This window comes from Gracilinanus agilis, chromosome 3 (assembly GCF_016433145.1).
Source record: "Gracilinanus agilis isolate LMUSP501 chromosome 3, AgileGrace, whole genome shotgun sequence".
Classification (NCBI taxonomy): domain Eukaryota; kingdom Metazoa; phylum Chordata; class Mammalia; order Didelphimorphia; family Didelphidae; genus Gracilinanus; species Gracilinanus agilis.
In genome coordinates, this window is record NC_058132.1 from 515,183,625 (window position 1) to 515,200,795 (window position 17,171).

A 17,171-nucleotide genomic window follows, 5' to 3' on the forward strand; every position below is an offset into this window, starting at 1 on the left:
GGTAGGAGAGGAGGGAAAAAAATACCTTTGCCATCCTAAAAATTGATTCTGAACTGTCTTGAGAGTTTCCACTTGGGAAAGGCAGTTTGTTAATCATAGACTCCCATTGTATAATTCCCATTTGCCAAATTATTTATCTCCCCTGAATAATCTAGGGAAGAATGACTGACAAGTTAATGCTGGCAAAGAGCACATCTATAGGTGAAGCCTGGGTTGTTGAGGCACATTTATTGATACTGGACTTGAGGTAAGCTTGGAAGCTGGCAGTGAGTTTAATCGGCTTTACTCACATTGCCGCCAAATCAGGGTCTTACTCGCTGGGAGAGCCATTATGTAACTACAAAAAGTAACCCTCTTTTGCTTAAGTTGCTTTTGGGGTAGGCCACATTCCCTTAGGAAAACCCAAGGCTCAGTGCATTTTTTGAAAAACAACTGACTACCATCATTAAGGAATGTTCTAGTTGATTTTCCAGGAGTGGTGATGGATTTGCATTTTTCTCTCTCTCTCTCAGGCCTCTCTCATAATCAAATCAGCTGGTTCTGGCTTATAGCTATCATCTGTGGCTACACAATGGCAGCATTATGTGGTGAAAAGAATACTGCCTTGGGAGTTAGGAGGCCTAGGCTCTGGTCTTGGATATGCCTGTTGACCTTGGACTAATCATTTAACTTCCCTGGGATTTGAATGAAAAAAAAAAATGGATGTTGGACTAGTTGATCTCTGAGGTCACTTCTTTTCTTGAAGTTCTGGCTTCCCAGGGAGAAAAAAAAAGAGAAAACAATATCAGAGTATGGCTATTGATCCAACTTTCTAGTTTTACTTCATTGCTGGGATAAGGGAGGAATTCCAGGGGATAGCGGTTGAAGCAATCTTCTTTGAGTTAGGATTATTTAGGTTCAAGTCCTGTCTGAAACCAATAGTGATGACTAATGACCTAATTTCTTTGAATCTGTTTCTTTATCTCTATAAATGGGGATAACAACACCTGCCTCAACCAGTCCTTGTGAGGCTCTAATGATTGGAGTGATTCCCAAAGTGGGCGCCACCGCCCCCTGGTGGGTGCTGCAGCGATCCAGGAGAGTGGTGATGGCCACAGGTGCATTTATCTTTCCTATTAATTGCTATTAAAATTTAAAAAAATTAATTTCCAGGGGGCTAAGTAATATTTTTTCTGGAAAGGGGGCGGTAGGCCAAAAAAGTTTGGGAATCACTGAATAGAGTGTGTTAAAGGGGACCCTGGGATAGGTCAAAGAACTCTGGGATCAGAAGATCTGAGTCCAAATCCCACCTCTGGCATGTGCTTAACCTGTGGGACTCTGGGTAAATTGCAACTTCCCTGAGCCCCAGTTTCATTTTCTGTTAAATTAAGGGTTGGATCGCATGACCTCCGAGGCTCAGAGATTCCTTTCCATCTAGGATTCTCTCAATTACAAATCTTAAAGAATGATTTCAATTCAAGATATTCTTAAATAGCTAATTGCATGCTCCATGCTTTCAAAACTCAGTTTGAAACCAAGTTTTCCAGTGTGAATCAAAGTTGATAGGTTTAATTAGGTAGAAAATAAAATTAAGATGTCCAGTTGCCCATCAAAACATGAGCCAGTGAAGCATGCAGAATAAGCTGCTCGATTAAAGTTAGAAAGACCTGAATTCAAATGTTGCCTCTGACCATAGAAAATCAGTTAGACCCCTTGCCTTAGACAATTCTCTGAAATAACAAGTTATAAATTGTGATGTACCCAAGTGGAAAGTGCTTCCTGAACAAAGAAAGCCCTTTCTTTTTAGGGATGGGTGGTTTCCACCTAAAATTTTGGAGAGTAAAAGCTGATCACATAATAAGAGAAAAGGTGTCCCATCATGGAGGAAGGATGTTAATATTTCTTTCAGAAGCTAGGAAGTCCACACGATTTAAACATCACTACACTGTATCTATCTCAGCTAGTCAGCTAGAGATATATTCATTCAACTTTTCAAAACTGGTGATGACTTTTTTTTTGTCAGAATAGTTATTCATTCAAACTTTATCAAAAGCTTGGCAAGAGGTTGTTAGCAATAGAAATGGAGGAGTCGGGGAGGGGTAGAAGTAGAAATCAGTGGAAGAACACAACTTCTGAATTCTGCAAAGAAACCAAAACGAAAACGAAAACAAAAAAACCCCAAACAACTCATGAGAAGTAACATTTCTGAGCCTTAGTTATAACTATACCTTACTGGAAAATTTCAAATATTGAACTTGACATTTTAAAAGTACTTTTTTGGAATCGTGTTTCTGATATTTTCTTTAACAACTTGTTTATAAACTCCACTTGAAAGCCAGATCTGTATGTGTATTGATAGAAGGAATACAGTATTCTTTATCACTAGTCATTTATTTCAGTTAGATTCTCCATCACCAGTTCTGGTCTTAAAATAATAATGCATTTATTCATAATGCATTGTTGTATTCATTTAGGTGGAAGAATCACTCTGCTTCCCCTTTTAAATTACCATAACCAAAAATGCATTTAACTATAGTTGAAAGGCTGCAGGTAGAAGTTAGCTACAGAATTTTCTTATTCCAGTATAGCAATGCCTCAATTAATGAACCCCTTAGGGGGAAAAAAAAGTGAAGTCAGCCTCATTTAAAAACAACAACCAATCCAAACCAAGCTAAACACCTTGTAAAACAAAGCTGCTTGCTTTTGCAGCTGGGTGACAAAAGTACCTTACTCAGGGTACAATTCCTATTTGCCCTGGCCTACCCTGACTGAAAATTAATAAACTCGTATCTTAAACAAAGTGATGAGATTTGCAAGTTTTGTCTTTTGTCCCTAGCCCCTCTTCTCTTCCTACTCCACTTGATGCAGCTGGTTGAAATGCCTTCCTCTTTACCTCCTACCTCCATTCAAACAGGGGTGGCTGTATAACTAGTCTTTTATGCTCTTTTCTTGATTGAATTGATTTTAACTGAAAATCATTCAGACTAAAGTGAGTCGTTATCTCAGCTCAATATTTCTATTTTAAGTTTGGGATCACCTTTTGGGCACTTTGTAGAAGGGATTTTTTAAGGGGGAGAGGGGCCATGTAGGAGTTGGATTAAATAGTCACCAAAATCCCTCCTTTAGAATCCATAATCTCCAACAATGAAAAGGCTTCTTTTCTGGGGATTTCAGGAATCACCATTTAGGTGGGGATTTATGTTATTGTTCAGCTGATCACCTGTGTTGTAATATTCTTGACCCTAGGGACCATAGCTATCCATGGGGTTTTCTCAGCAAGAATACTGGAGTGGTTTGCCATTTCCTTCTCCGGTGCATCTTTTTATCAAATAGTCAGAGGTTAAATGACTTGTCCAGGGATAAACAACTTGGAAGGGTCTGGGGTCAGATTTTGAACTCCAGTCTTCCTGACTGATCCACTGAGCCACCTGGGAGACCTGTGACACAAGACCCAATATGAAATCTTTTAAGTAAATCTGATTTAGGCCTTTAAAGATGGTTTGAGGAGCCCATAATTTGTCCCTCAGACAGCCTTCTTTCTGGTCACAATTGTCTTTGGACCCATGTTTCTTGATCTACAAAGGAGGCACGTGGACTAGCTGATGTCTAAAGTCTCCTTCAGTCCTAAAATTCCGTTACTACTCCCTTGGGAAAGTGGCCTGCCTAAGCTGCCTCAAGGTAATAATTTTAGGAGTTGTTGGAAATGGAAAGTCTAGTGTTACTTCATTACTATGTTCTTCCCAAGCCTGGAATCTACGTTGGCTTAGCAAGTCATCCTACCATCAGAGATCCTCCCTCTAAATATTATATACACTCCTGCCTTGCCTGAGCACCGATGAAACTCCTATAACCTTAACCCAATCTCTACCCTTTATTCCTCCTGCCCCCAAACTCACAGATAAATATATTATGTTTTCTGGCATACTTAATGTTATTTTAGCTAGTCCTTAATGGTTTTTCACAACATGACCTCCTTATCTGATATTTTGGAATGCATCCTATATTATTTCAACCCCTGATCACAGAGTTTCTGACAAAGTGGTCAGCGTCATAGGCTATATCTGTTACTGTATATAAGTGAACTGGCCTTTTTTTAATTGTGATTTTTATTCTTAAAAAAAAAAAAGCTTGACATCTATGTCATCCATGTGGTAAAAATGATTTAAAATGTTGCTCTTTAGAGTAATGGAACTCCTGTCCCAGGTTTATTTTTATCTCAGTTCCTGCAAACATAATTTGTCCATGCTAAAGGGAAAAAATTAAATATAATAATAGCAATTTAAACACTTTAAGGTTTGCAAAGCACTTCTTTATAAATCTCATTTTTAGTCAGCAAGCCTGGGAAGCAGATGCTATTATTATTCCCATTTTATAGATGAGGAAACTCTGGCAGCAAGATACTAAGTGTCTGGGGCCAGATTCAAACTTCAGGTCTTTTTGTTTCCAGGGCTAATACTTTAGCTACTGTGCCTCTTAGCTTTCTAACTAATATTAGTAGCCTGATATTTTGTTGAGTCATGTATTCCTTCGTTGTTAGCCCTTTGCAATGTGGCTTGGCCGGGGAGAATTCCTAAAATATAATTCAACAAAATGCATTTAATTCAGTGGCAGAAAGCAAACAAAACAAAAGATATTATATTTATAGCTCAGAAGCCCCTAACAGGAAAAAAAAAGCCATTAAAAATCAGTTAACAAAGTAGGCATGGCCACTTCTGGGCTTTGGTAGTTCTGGGCTAATATCCCAAGGCTTGACTCCGGCTCTACAGCTTGTCATTTTCAGCCAGATCGGCTAACAGTTATGTTTCAGACGGATTAATTTTGTATAGAGGTGGAGAAATAGAAAGAGAACTGGACCTGGAGTCAGGAAACTCATCTTCCTGAATTCAAACCTCGTCTCACATCCTTCCTGGATGTGTGACCATGGGCAAGTCACTTGACTCTGTTTGCCACAGTTCCTCATCTACAAAATGAGCTGGAGAAAGAAATGGCAAACCATCCCAGTGTCTTTGCCAAGAAAACCCCAAATGGGGTCAGGAAGTGTTGTACATGACTGAAAAGTGACTGTACCACAACACATACATATTGATGATATACAAACTGAAAAATAAAAATTGGTAAACTAGCCCCCATATGAATTTAGTATGTTCCCTAAGACCTAATTGAGTGATATAAATACATATGATTTATAAAATGTATTTTAATTAAATGGAACTAAACTGATCTGAGTTGAGTCAAAGTGAAATTAATTTAGCTGAACTGAATTAGATTCACACAACCTTCCACACTGTTGAGAGGAAAACACTTCATAAACAAATTCAGTTTAATCATGTTTTCTTTTCTTTTTTTTAAAGCCTTACTTTCCATCTTAGAATCAATAGAATGAATTGGTTCCAAGGTAGAAGAGTGGTAAGAACTAAGCAATGGGTCTCAATTGACTTGCCCAGGATCACTCTGCTAGGTCACATTTGAACCCAGGACTTCCAGTGTCTGACATGGCTCTTCATCCACTGAACCTGGCTGATCCCCAATTCAATGATTTCAATATAATGAGCATTGATCAAGGGCCTGCTGTGTGCCAAGCACAGTGCTAGGGACATAGAGACCAAAAATAAAGTCACTCCTCTCAAAGGGTTTACAGGCTACTGGGGAAATAACATATACACAACATGGAAAAGCTAAAGATAGACAAAGTCAATATAAAATCTGGGAAAGAGGAGAGTTAGGTCCAGGGAGGCGGTAATAATTGTACAGATCAGGGAAGGTCTCCTATGGGAGGTTGTACTTGAGCTATGCTTTGAATGGAGCTTCCAAGAAATAGAAGTAAGCTATAGAAATGTGTTATTGCTATTACTACTCCAAGATTCCCTTCTGAGGGGAAATAAACAAGATTATTGTTGTCATTCTGGTTATTCCTTGAGTACCTTTTAAAAAAAAAGTATTTAAACTAAGAATAGACTTGCACATTCCACCCATCTACAAGTTCTTCAGTGACTGAGCATCAGGACATTTTTTACATTGCTTTACAAATATGCCAACAAGCTGCTGAAGAAGCTAATTTTAGTCTATCTCTTCTTTGAAATGTCTTGGTAGTTTGCCTTAAGTGACTGCCTCTGGCCTTAAAGGGTAGAATCAAGAAGTTTCCAGTTGGTTTCCTGCCCACATTTCTATGTGTATGTGTATCTGAAAGACTGCTTTTTTGGCTATAATTGGTAGTTTTCTTCAAGATGCTTCAGAGAAAAGAATTGCAGAAACTTTCATGTATGTGTATGACAGCTAGCACTATGCTTTAAAGCAGGGGGGAAAATGAAGTCTGGGCACCTGGGACCCTGGGCCAACGTGACCTACGTGGCTATATGTGGTGTGAACATTTCAGACTAACAGGCAGCTTCTCCAACAGAAACAGGAGACATTTCCCTCTCGACTTCCTTCCCAGCTAAAATTCTTTAAAATAAAGGGAATAGGGGTATAAGGGTCTTTTCCCTCCTCCCTTAAATATTTGAAACAATAATAATAAGGATTGTGTTAATAAGAATTTAACTTACTTAAGTATTTTTTGTTCCCCATGTTTTTGGCTAATTCTCAGGAAAAGACCAGTACATACTAGTTTCCAGGAACATGTGGGTTAGAAAGTTCATATTGTGTTTGGTGGTCACACGTAGGCTTTTAAAAATGACTTCTGTGTGTGATATAGGCACTATTCCCTGTTTCCAAAGAGGAAGCTCGGTGGCACTCAGTTAGATGGTGGAAAATAGACTGATGATCCTATAGAGGCATCTTACCACATGGTGGGGTCTGGCCCCTGCCTACTGAGAATTGCAGAATGTAGTCAACATTCATTCTTTGCTTTACAAAGCAAAAATAGAACTCATAAACCCATGTGTACCATGATCATTAACAACATGAGGAGAGGCAGCTGTAGTAACTAGACTACCAACATACCTTGCACCCTAAAAACTAACCTGGAGGTACATATTTTACCCTTGAGTCACCACCACCTCAAGGACATACAAGAGGATGTATTAAAATCATATGGCTTTTCATCCCCCATACATTATTTTTAAGAGGAGCATTTATGCTTATATTAAGAATGACTTCCAGAAAAGTGTTTGAAATATGGCAATATTATTTAAAAATAGGCTCACTAGGCAAGCAGGTATTATGGTTACAACAATGATTAAGGCAAGTTTAAAGAGCATGGCTGTGTTTAATAAGATCGCCTGGATTTTTTTTTTAAGTGGCTTTAAATAAAAACCTTTTGCATGCTACTTTCACAGTGGACAAATCCATCCATCCTTGTAAGTCCCTTGATGAGTTTCTTAGTTTCAGTTCTTAATACATATTTCCTGGCAACTTTGTAGGTGTTTGTCAAAGATATTGAGAGAGACTTAGCATTGAAGTATATGTGTCCCATTTCTATGTCCCCTAGGTTGGGGAATTTCACACAGTTTCCATTTGTCATGAGTTCTCGACAAGTCTCTTTATGTCTATCTTCCTCTTTCGCTCTTTGACATGAGGATCTGAATGCCAGCACCATACCTAGGGTAGGATAATTGGGTCTTTAGTCACCTCTAGTCACCAAAAATTCAGCAAACACTGACAATATCTGTATTTCTTCATCAGGTAGAAATCTCTAAGCCGGTTACCACCTAATTCGCAAGAATAATTCGTATAAACAAGTAGTAATTTGAAGAGTCAGAAAGACTTGGGTCCAAGTCCCTCTTGATACATACCACCTATAAGCCCTGGACAGATTTAAGGATTTCCAGTACCCTTTCCTCTTGCTGCAAAAGTAGCTGGAGACACCCTAAATCTTGAAGTAGATCTAGCCAAAGTGATGTTTGACCTGCAAGCCCCCTTTTCCAACAGAAAGGAGTTTGTATATTGATTATCCTTCCAATTCTCACCAGCATGAATCAGTTATAGTTCCTACAATATGAACTCCATTACTAGGTCCAGGGTCCCCACTCTATCCAGATAATGCATAGAACCCCCTAAAATGCAATGGTCTTTACAAGGGACCTGACTGAGTTCCATCCTTCCTGAAGGCTCCTTGTACTGTGAATTTTCTCCCCAATAAAACTTGTTTGCTTTACCTTGTTTTTGTAGACTTTATTTTCTTCTGGTATACTAAATCTCAATAAAGAAGGATGGGAGAATAGCAAGTGACTTAACCTTTGCTGTATATCCCAAGCAATCCCCTAAGAGTATAAGTTCTAGAACATGTGTTGGTCTACCCTGGTAGATGGAATTAATACTTTTGTTAGGAATTTCTATATTAGGGAAATCATAGGTTGGTTAAAAAGAAAAAAAAAACTGGAAGCAAACCAAGTTTCCTTAGCAGCCAGACTCCAGATCAGCTACCCTATAGCCTGGTTGGGTCCTGTACACTCACTCTCTCTCTCTCTCTCTCTCTCTCTCTCTCTCTCTCTCTCTCTCTCTCTCTCTCTCTCTCTCTCTCTCTCCTCTCTCTCCTTTGTCAGCAGCTTAGCAGTTTCTTGGGCCATTATTGGATGTGGGGGAGTGTTGAAAAATGTTTAGTAATCATCTCTTTGGGGTAAAAATGTGCATTGCACTCTTTAAAGAGTAATTTGCATAGTTAATATTTTCTCTATCACTTTCTTAAGTCTAGACAATTAACAAAAGAGTAAGTCAAGGCCTATTTTTGTAGCATTTATTTATTTCTGAGGTATAAATATGTGCATGAAATTTTAGCAATCATCTCTTTTTTCCCCTCTTTTAAAAAATATATATGTGTATATATTTTATTTGTTACATTAAACCTTCAGGGAACGCCCTCTCTTCTTCCTTTCCCCATACCAGAGAAGACATCATTTGGCAAAAAGACATATGTATATCTAAAACAATGTCTTACTTGTGTTTCTATTTATCACTTTTCTCTCTGGAGGTGGATATACACAAGTCATTCTTCAAACATTTCCGTTCCTGTATGTAATGTTCTCTTGGTTCTGTTCATTTTATTCTTCATAATTTCATGTAGATCTTTCTATATTTTTGTAAAACTAATCTGCTCAACATTTTCCATAAGAATATGCAACCACTTGTTTAGTCATTCCCCAAGTTTCCAGTTCTTTGCCACCACAAAGAGAGATGCTATAAACATATCACATATGTTTTTTATATGATCATATATGTTCTTTTCCTTTTTCCAAGATCACTTTAGGAAAAAATCTAATAGTATTATTGTTTGGTCAAAAGGCATACACAGTTTTATAACTGAACATAATTACAAATTGCTCTCCAAAATGGTTTGATCAGTTCACAGTTCCACCAGCAATGTATTAATGTCCCTTCTTAAAAGCTAATTTAAGAATTGGCCTCAATATTGCTTTTGAATGGAAATCTGAGGTCTCTCTCCAAAATCTACCCCAACTTTTGTGACATTTATCTTGGGAATGAGAATTGCTAGCTATGACTCTACTGAATACATTCATTAAATATAGCATTGGAATTTGAGACCAAGGATGAGGGTTTGAATCATGTCTTTGCTACCTCTGTCACCTTGCAAAAGTCATTTAACCTCAGTCCATCTGTAAAATGAAATGAAGCCAACTAATGATAAAATCCCTTTGTATTTCTCAGTCTATGATTATGTGATTCTTTTTTTTTTAAACCCTTAACTTCTGTGTATTGGCTCTTAGGTGGAAGAGTGGTAAGGGTGGGCAATGGGACCAAGTGACTTGCCCAGGGTCACACAGCTGGGAAGTGTCTGAGGCCAGATTTGAACCTAGGACTTCCCATCTCTAGGTCTGACTCTCAATCCACTGAGCTACTCAGCTACCCCACTGTTAGATCTTTTATTTAAATTTTTGATTAATAAAATGACCAATTCTCTGAATTTTCTATTTCCAAAAGTATTTTTGTTGTTAAAATGTGTTTTGTGTAGGAATAATCCAATACTAAAATTGGAATTTTCTCTGTTACAGATTGCCGAAGCTGATGCAATTCAAAGGCTGCCATATTGTATTGTCCTAAAAAGGTGCTGACAATAATCAAATATCAAAAGCACTGTGAGATAGTACTAGGTGATTGGTTGTTATTGTAGTACTTTGTACTCCAAGAGGACCAAAATGACACAACTTTGCCAAGGTCAATGGTCAGTCTGACTATAGTTGATCAGACAAATACGAGTTGGAAAGCTCTGCCACAAATAATCCATATGAACATTTGAGATGGAGAAGTCTCTAAATTTGCACATTTCACATTTCTTTTGAGGTATACTATTCTGCTTTGCTCATAGAGCATAGTGCCTTCTTTGATGTGGACACACCATGTTAGCCTTAGATAAAAACCTGCCCTTGTGGAGCTTACAGTCTAGGGTGTTAAGAAGCCACAAAGAAAGTTCTAATACACGATATTACATAATAAATGAATTAATTGTTGAAATGGAAAAAGCTGCATTAGGTCCTGTGGAAAGCAGATAGAGTGGTAATTGGGGGAGGGAGGGTAGCCTTTGTAGTTCTTAGAAGGAAGGAAACACATCTAGATATAACGATTGTAGTCTTGAAAAGAGGTTGATTTTGTAAGTTGGAAAAAAGAGAAACTAGAATAAGAATTAAAGAATAGGAAAAGAAAAAAATTCCAAAGGAATCGATTGGCTTTGTTCAGGGTAAGAGAGCACAAAAGGGATATGTGGATTTTTATTGACTTCATTTAGCATTTATGGAACATCTACAGCATGTTCAGCCTTATACTAGCATCTCTGGGGATAGGAAGAAGCAAAAGAAGTAGAAGATATAATTACTGTTCTCAAGCCTTGACCCCCTCTGTCATATCTTAGCCTGATGGTAATGCCTTACAGTTATTAAGTATTATCGTACTATATGTCACAAAGTATGTTCACATGTAGTATTTCATTTTATCTTCACAAACACCATGTGAGATAAGCAGGGAAAGTATTTTTAGCCCTAAACTTATAACTGAAGAAACAGATTTAGAAGGTGAAGTGTCTTAGCTAAAATTTTACAGAAGGAAATGGCTGAAGCAAACTAGGACTCAGATTCGCTCAGTCTCCAAGTAGTTGTCTTTCCACATGTATTATAGTAGGTCATAGCTCCTTTACTTCATGGACCTTGGATACCATGTCTTCTTCTTTGATTTGTCAGGAGTACCATAGCCATGGTAAACATCCCATATATATTTGTGGTATGATAGAATAATTAAGAGAGAAAGAAAGATTTGGTTCATCAGTAAAGATGGATTAATCTATCAAGACATTTTAGTGAAATTCTCAGTCTGAACTAAACTATTTAGTCAAATGGAAAGATAGGCTTCCAGCCAAAATAATTCATTGGTGTGTAATAAGAACACCCAATAGGACCCTCAGTAACAGCCCCAGGCTGATTTCAGGCTGCAGTGCTGGCTGTGTTGAGTCTACTCTCCTCTTTCTTCCCTGCAACCCAAACAATTTGTGAAGACTGTCTAGTAAGAGATAGAATGGTTGGAACTTAGCTAAAATTTTTAAATGGTGAAATAACCAGATATATTATGATATATCCAATGGGTACCATATCCAATTACATTCTTTCCATGTATGCGGCTCAGCTAGATAATCTGATAAAAAAATGTATGAATGAAAGCAAACTAGAGGACCATCCTTTTGAAATGAATGTACATGTTCATTAGAATTTTCTGACTGTGAGCTGAGAGTGTCTCTATTATCTTTATCCACTAGAATTTCAAGTCTTATCAGATCAACATTAGAATCATTTGAAGAAAGGAAATGCTATATGTAGGGCTATTTCTATTGTAGCGTTCATGAAGACTGCAGGTAAGGATAATTTTTTTTCTTTTGTCTTCCTTCTCCCTTACTCTATGGTCTCATTTAGAAGACTCTAATAGGAATGGAGAAATAGGGCATGGATTTTTAATTATTTCTGCACACACATAATCAATAGCCAATAGTGATAGCCAAGAAGAAAAATGAATCCCATTCATTTTTTTTTAAACTTTCCCCTTTTTCTGGGTAATTTCAAAGTCAGAAAAAGAGCTCCCAGAAAAAAAATAAGTTCTGTGTATGTGAACTAGGGGGTGATTTAAACCAAACCTAACCAAACACACACATGCACACACACACTCAGAAAAAAGATCATATTGCAGAAAGCACTGGGTACCACCTCCAATGAAACTTTTTGCTCTATGCCAGGAAGCAGATGGTATGCTACCAATGGCAGTGTTGCTCATACTCTCTCCACCTTGCTTAAGAGGTGTTTTACTGGTCTCTAGTGTAGAAAGACTGGTTAAATAAAACATTCTTTTAAAACATACAAAACCATATCCACAGTTTCTAAACACCCATCTTCAATAGAAAAACAGCATGTGCTAGTGGAAAGAATATTAGATTTGGAGTCAATAGGCCTAGGTTTGAATCCAACTTCTGTTACATATTAGCTATGCCATGTAGGACGGGTCACCCCTTTTCTCCAACTGTAGAATTGGAATAAGGGTATTCGTCCTACCGACCTCATATTGTTCTTGTTAGAATAAAATGAGATAATTCATATAAGCCATTTTGTAGACATGTGGCAATTTATACATAAGTCTTGAAGCTGGAAGGGTCCTTAAGGAATAATCTCATCTAACCAGATCATTTTAAAGATGAGGAAACCAATGCCAAAGAGATTAAGGAACTCACCCAAAGTTACAAAGGTAATAAACCTCAGAGTTGGAATTTGAATGAAGCTTTCCTGAGATACATAGCATGGCCTAAGATTGGAAAGTGTCTTGGATACAGAATCAGAAGACATGGTTTAAACCCTGCCACATAAGATGAGCATGACGTAAATCATTAAATCCCTGTAGGCTTCTGAGTGTCAGGAAACTCAGCTTTCTGAGATCAAATTTGACCTCAGGCATTTACTAGCTTTGTGACTTTGGGCAAGTCACTTAACCCTTTTGCCTCAGTTTCCTCATCCTTAAAATGAGCTGGAGAAGAAAATGGCAAACCACTCCAGTATCTCTGCCAAGAAAACTCCAAATGGGGTTACTCAGTATTGGACATGTCTGAAACAACTGGAGAATGAGGCTTGAATGACCTCATTTGTAAAATAATTTGCCTGGATAAGACAGTCTCTGAGGTATCTTCCAGATCCAAATCTAGAATCCTTAGACTTCCAGTCCTAAGTTCTTGTTACCTCTTTTGGGAGTTGTCATTTAGTTCTTACTCTTAAATCTGTTTAGTTTCTGACTCTCCAGACTTTTCTACAAATGCTCCAGCCACCTTCTCATGCTGGAGATGTTTCCATTCTTGTGGCCCCTTCCTATGAATGGTCTCCTTGAACTTCTATGTGAGGAAGTAACCCATGATAGCCATGCTCATTTCTAACTTATCTCAGCTTCTGTCTTTGGACTTTTTTGCCTTCCTCCCATGTAATCTCCACACCTCCACCTTCCAACTTTTTAGCTCCCTTTTATATAAGAATGGAAGCTCCTTGAAGGCAGAGATTGCCTTTCTTCTTGCTTGTAGTTATATTCCCAGGGTTTAAGTGAATTATTTAATCTAATCTCATGCTTCAAATAGTTGACACCAATGCTTTTATTTCCTGACATTTTGTTCTTACCCATAAACCTGGCTATGTCTATGAACTTTCATAACCAAAACATCTTTTAGAAGTTCAGAAGGGTACACAAACAGGGCAACCTTCTTAAGTTTAATATATACTTTAAAAAACCATCCATAACAAAAGTTTATGGTTTCACATGTAATTTTCTTTTTGGTTCTTTGTGTATTGGAATGATTATGTTTGTTAGAGATTTTTTAAGTTCATTAAATAAAATTAGCAATAAGTAAAAAAATGAATTTATATTTTAATGTGATTAGTGTAAGAATTAGTGGTAATGAGATTAGTATAAGAACATATTGCATCATATTACACTAAATAGAACAAGAGTACATATCTACCCCCAAAATGCTAACATAAAGGAAAAAACATCCTTTCTTTTGAAACATAGGAGGGAGGAAATTCTACTAATTCTACACCTGCCTGGATTTTCATTGCCTCTAATTTGTACTTGACACTAAGATACTATTAGCTTAGGCTCAAAGTAAGAACTGGTTTTTCAGGTTTATTCTTTAAAACAAAATACCTGGCAACAACAACAGCATAAAGCAGTACTCAAAGAGCAATGTAATTTTATGACTACTGCCATTATAGTATTTAATATCTACTAATTGCTCTTACTATTCCAATACCTTACATAAGAAGATATACAGAGAAGTACATGCAGAGCTGTTCCAAACATATCACCTACCCCGAGATCTGGGTCAAGGCACAGAGAAGTGACTGGCAAGAATACCCACAGAGCTTCAGGACACGGAAAAGACTATGGGAAGATGTCTTAGAACCAAATGGAGTATTTTAGAATATGGCGCCAACAAGGTTGGCCTTAAACATCAGTAAAGTGATTGAATAAACGTATGAAGCTATTCATCCATCAAAAATATTGCTCTTAACAGGCTGAGGAGTCTAAAGTTCCTAAAATTACCATCATGTGTTAAAGACCTTTTTAAAGAATCATGTATTTTACGGGCTGCTAGGTAGCACAGTGGATAGAATACCAAATTGGAAGTAGGCAGGACTCAAATTCAAATCTCGCCTCAGACACTTTCTAGCTCTGTGACGCTGGGCAAATCACTTAACCCCAGCAGCTTAGCCCTTGCCACTCTTCTACCTTATAATTTATACTGACAGAAGTTAAAGGTTTAAATAAAATAAAAAATTTTGAGGTGATATCTTTTAACTGGGGTAGGAGAAGGATATTGGTTAATCTTCATGTTAGCAGAAAAGTCATTTGATTAACATATGAAAAAACCATTTTGAAGATAGCACAGTGGATAGAGCGTGGGCTTGGAATCAGTAATATTCAACTTTATGAGTTCAAATCCACCTTCAGACACTTACTGTGTGCAAGTCACTTAATCCTGTTTGCCTCAGTTTCTTCATCAGTAAAACAAGCAAGAGAAGGAAATTATAAACTACTCCAATATTCTTGCCAAGAAAATCCCAAAAGGGATCATGAAAGCAGGACACAATTGAAACGACTAAACAACAACAACAACAACATATTAATGAGGGTAAGACCCTGTGGGAATATGATATGGTTTGATAAGTTGTTTTTTAAAGGGAGTTTTGGAATTTTGAGAGGGCTCTAAGGATTGATAGAATATTATATTGAGGGACTAGAAAGTCAGGAATAGTATGAAGTTATCAAGTCTCAGGATTGGGGGCATAAAGAGATTGCAAAGGGATGTAGAAGAAGACAAGATGCTGAAAGGAGGGATAATTTCAATCTCTATTATTTGATCAAGGTGATAAGCATTATAGAAGATGAACACATACACGCACACAAACACGCACATCTTTTTAAAACTACCAGGCAAAGGCAGTAGGTGTGTCTATGATTTAACCTTTTCATGTCCCCAATTTATGTACACTTTGCTAGCAGACAGTTAATCTTCCCCTGGAATGTTTTTGTTGAGATAGTTCACAGGCTCAAAGGTTTTACAACTGAGGCAAATGCAGACACTGATTCACAAAACATTATTACACAAAAGATTGAGACTGGGAGTGGGCAGGATGGTTAGTAGAGAGCTGCAGTTATTTCTTTGTAAGGGTTGTTGTTGATTTCTTAACTCAATAAAAGTATGGGAACCTTCTTTTTGTAGTGCTCACCTGTGATTTTTTTCCCACTCTTGTAGAAACTCTCTCCACTGATACACAGAGGCATCTCAAAATCTAAAGTGTTGCTTGGGGCATTGAAAGATTGAGTAAGTCACCTTTAGTCCCACAGTCAACATGAGTCAAAGGCAGGTCCAGAACCAAATCTTTCTGACTGTAAAGCCAAGCCTCTATTCTCTGTGCTATGATGCATCCATGCTGATGCATATGAGAAACTTCAAGCTCCCAAGCATATTATTTTTTTCCCACTATTTCATTTTTGTTGAGTATTCAAGGAAACCACTACATAACTTGGTACAAAAATGTTTGTTCTGACTGTGTCATGTAATGTTCACATACATTTAACACACAAAAACTTGGGTGAGACCAGGTGTTGCTAGGTTAAGTAAAGTAAGTGTTCTCTATGCAAAATTACCTCTGTTCACACTGAGCGACTTCCCTGGGATAAGAAACAGAGTCCTTTTACCTGATTCCCATGAATAACCTCTTCCTGATTGATATAAAGTCATCACAGAGAAAATAATTTCATGTATTTCTGTCCATATCCTGTAGGTTCTATTTTTGGCTTGAGCCATAAAGGAAGAATTCACAGGGAGGTGTTTCTGGGCTGGCTATAAAAGAAGTAGACAGATAGCATCCTCTGGGTTCCAGAGCTAATTAACACAAATAAAGAGGAAAACTAAAATCTCTGCCCTGATAAGAACAAACAGCTAGTTAAAGACTACAGGATTCTTTTAGTAAAGAGCCTGGAAAATCCACAAAATTACATCAGAAGCCTAAAATGCTTAAGATGCTGGGAAGAGAGGCAGATCAAGGTTTTTAGTGAAGGTCTGGAAGAATATCAGAGTTAAATTAAGCAGCAGTTAAATATACTAGAAGATCTTTGACTTGTACCTAAATAGTTGCATATCTTTAAATTGTGCTCCATATTGTATATACCTAGTGAATATAGTCCTCAGATACCTATGCTACTTCAATATTTTTTTCCACAGAAAAATTCCAGCAAATGTAGAAGTATACAGTGTATAACAGTTATACACATCTAAGGAAAACTTATTTGCTAGGGCTGCATTGCCATTATTCATCTGATGCTAGCAACTGGAATTTTAGACATAGTGGTTAGGAAAAAATAAGAAACTATTATACAGTTAAGTTCACACATCTGACCCTAGTTGCTGATAGTAGATTTCTTAGCTTCAAAACAATTCTTGTTACATGCTTAGGAAATAAAGTTGCTGATAATCCTTATTGTATCCATAGCTTAATTCCTGCTTCCACGATGGAAAATCTTACTTAACTATTCAAACTTGCTCAATTACTACAGTGAACTTTCCTTATCTCATACATTACTTTTTTCTAATCAGGCCACTCAGTTTAGCACTTTGATGTATATTTTCTCATATAAATTCCTAGTTGTTTCATATAAATATAATATAGGAGGAAACTTAGCATGTATATGACTATGTTCTCCCTTCTTTCCCTTGGCCTCTCCCAGCC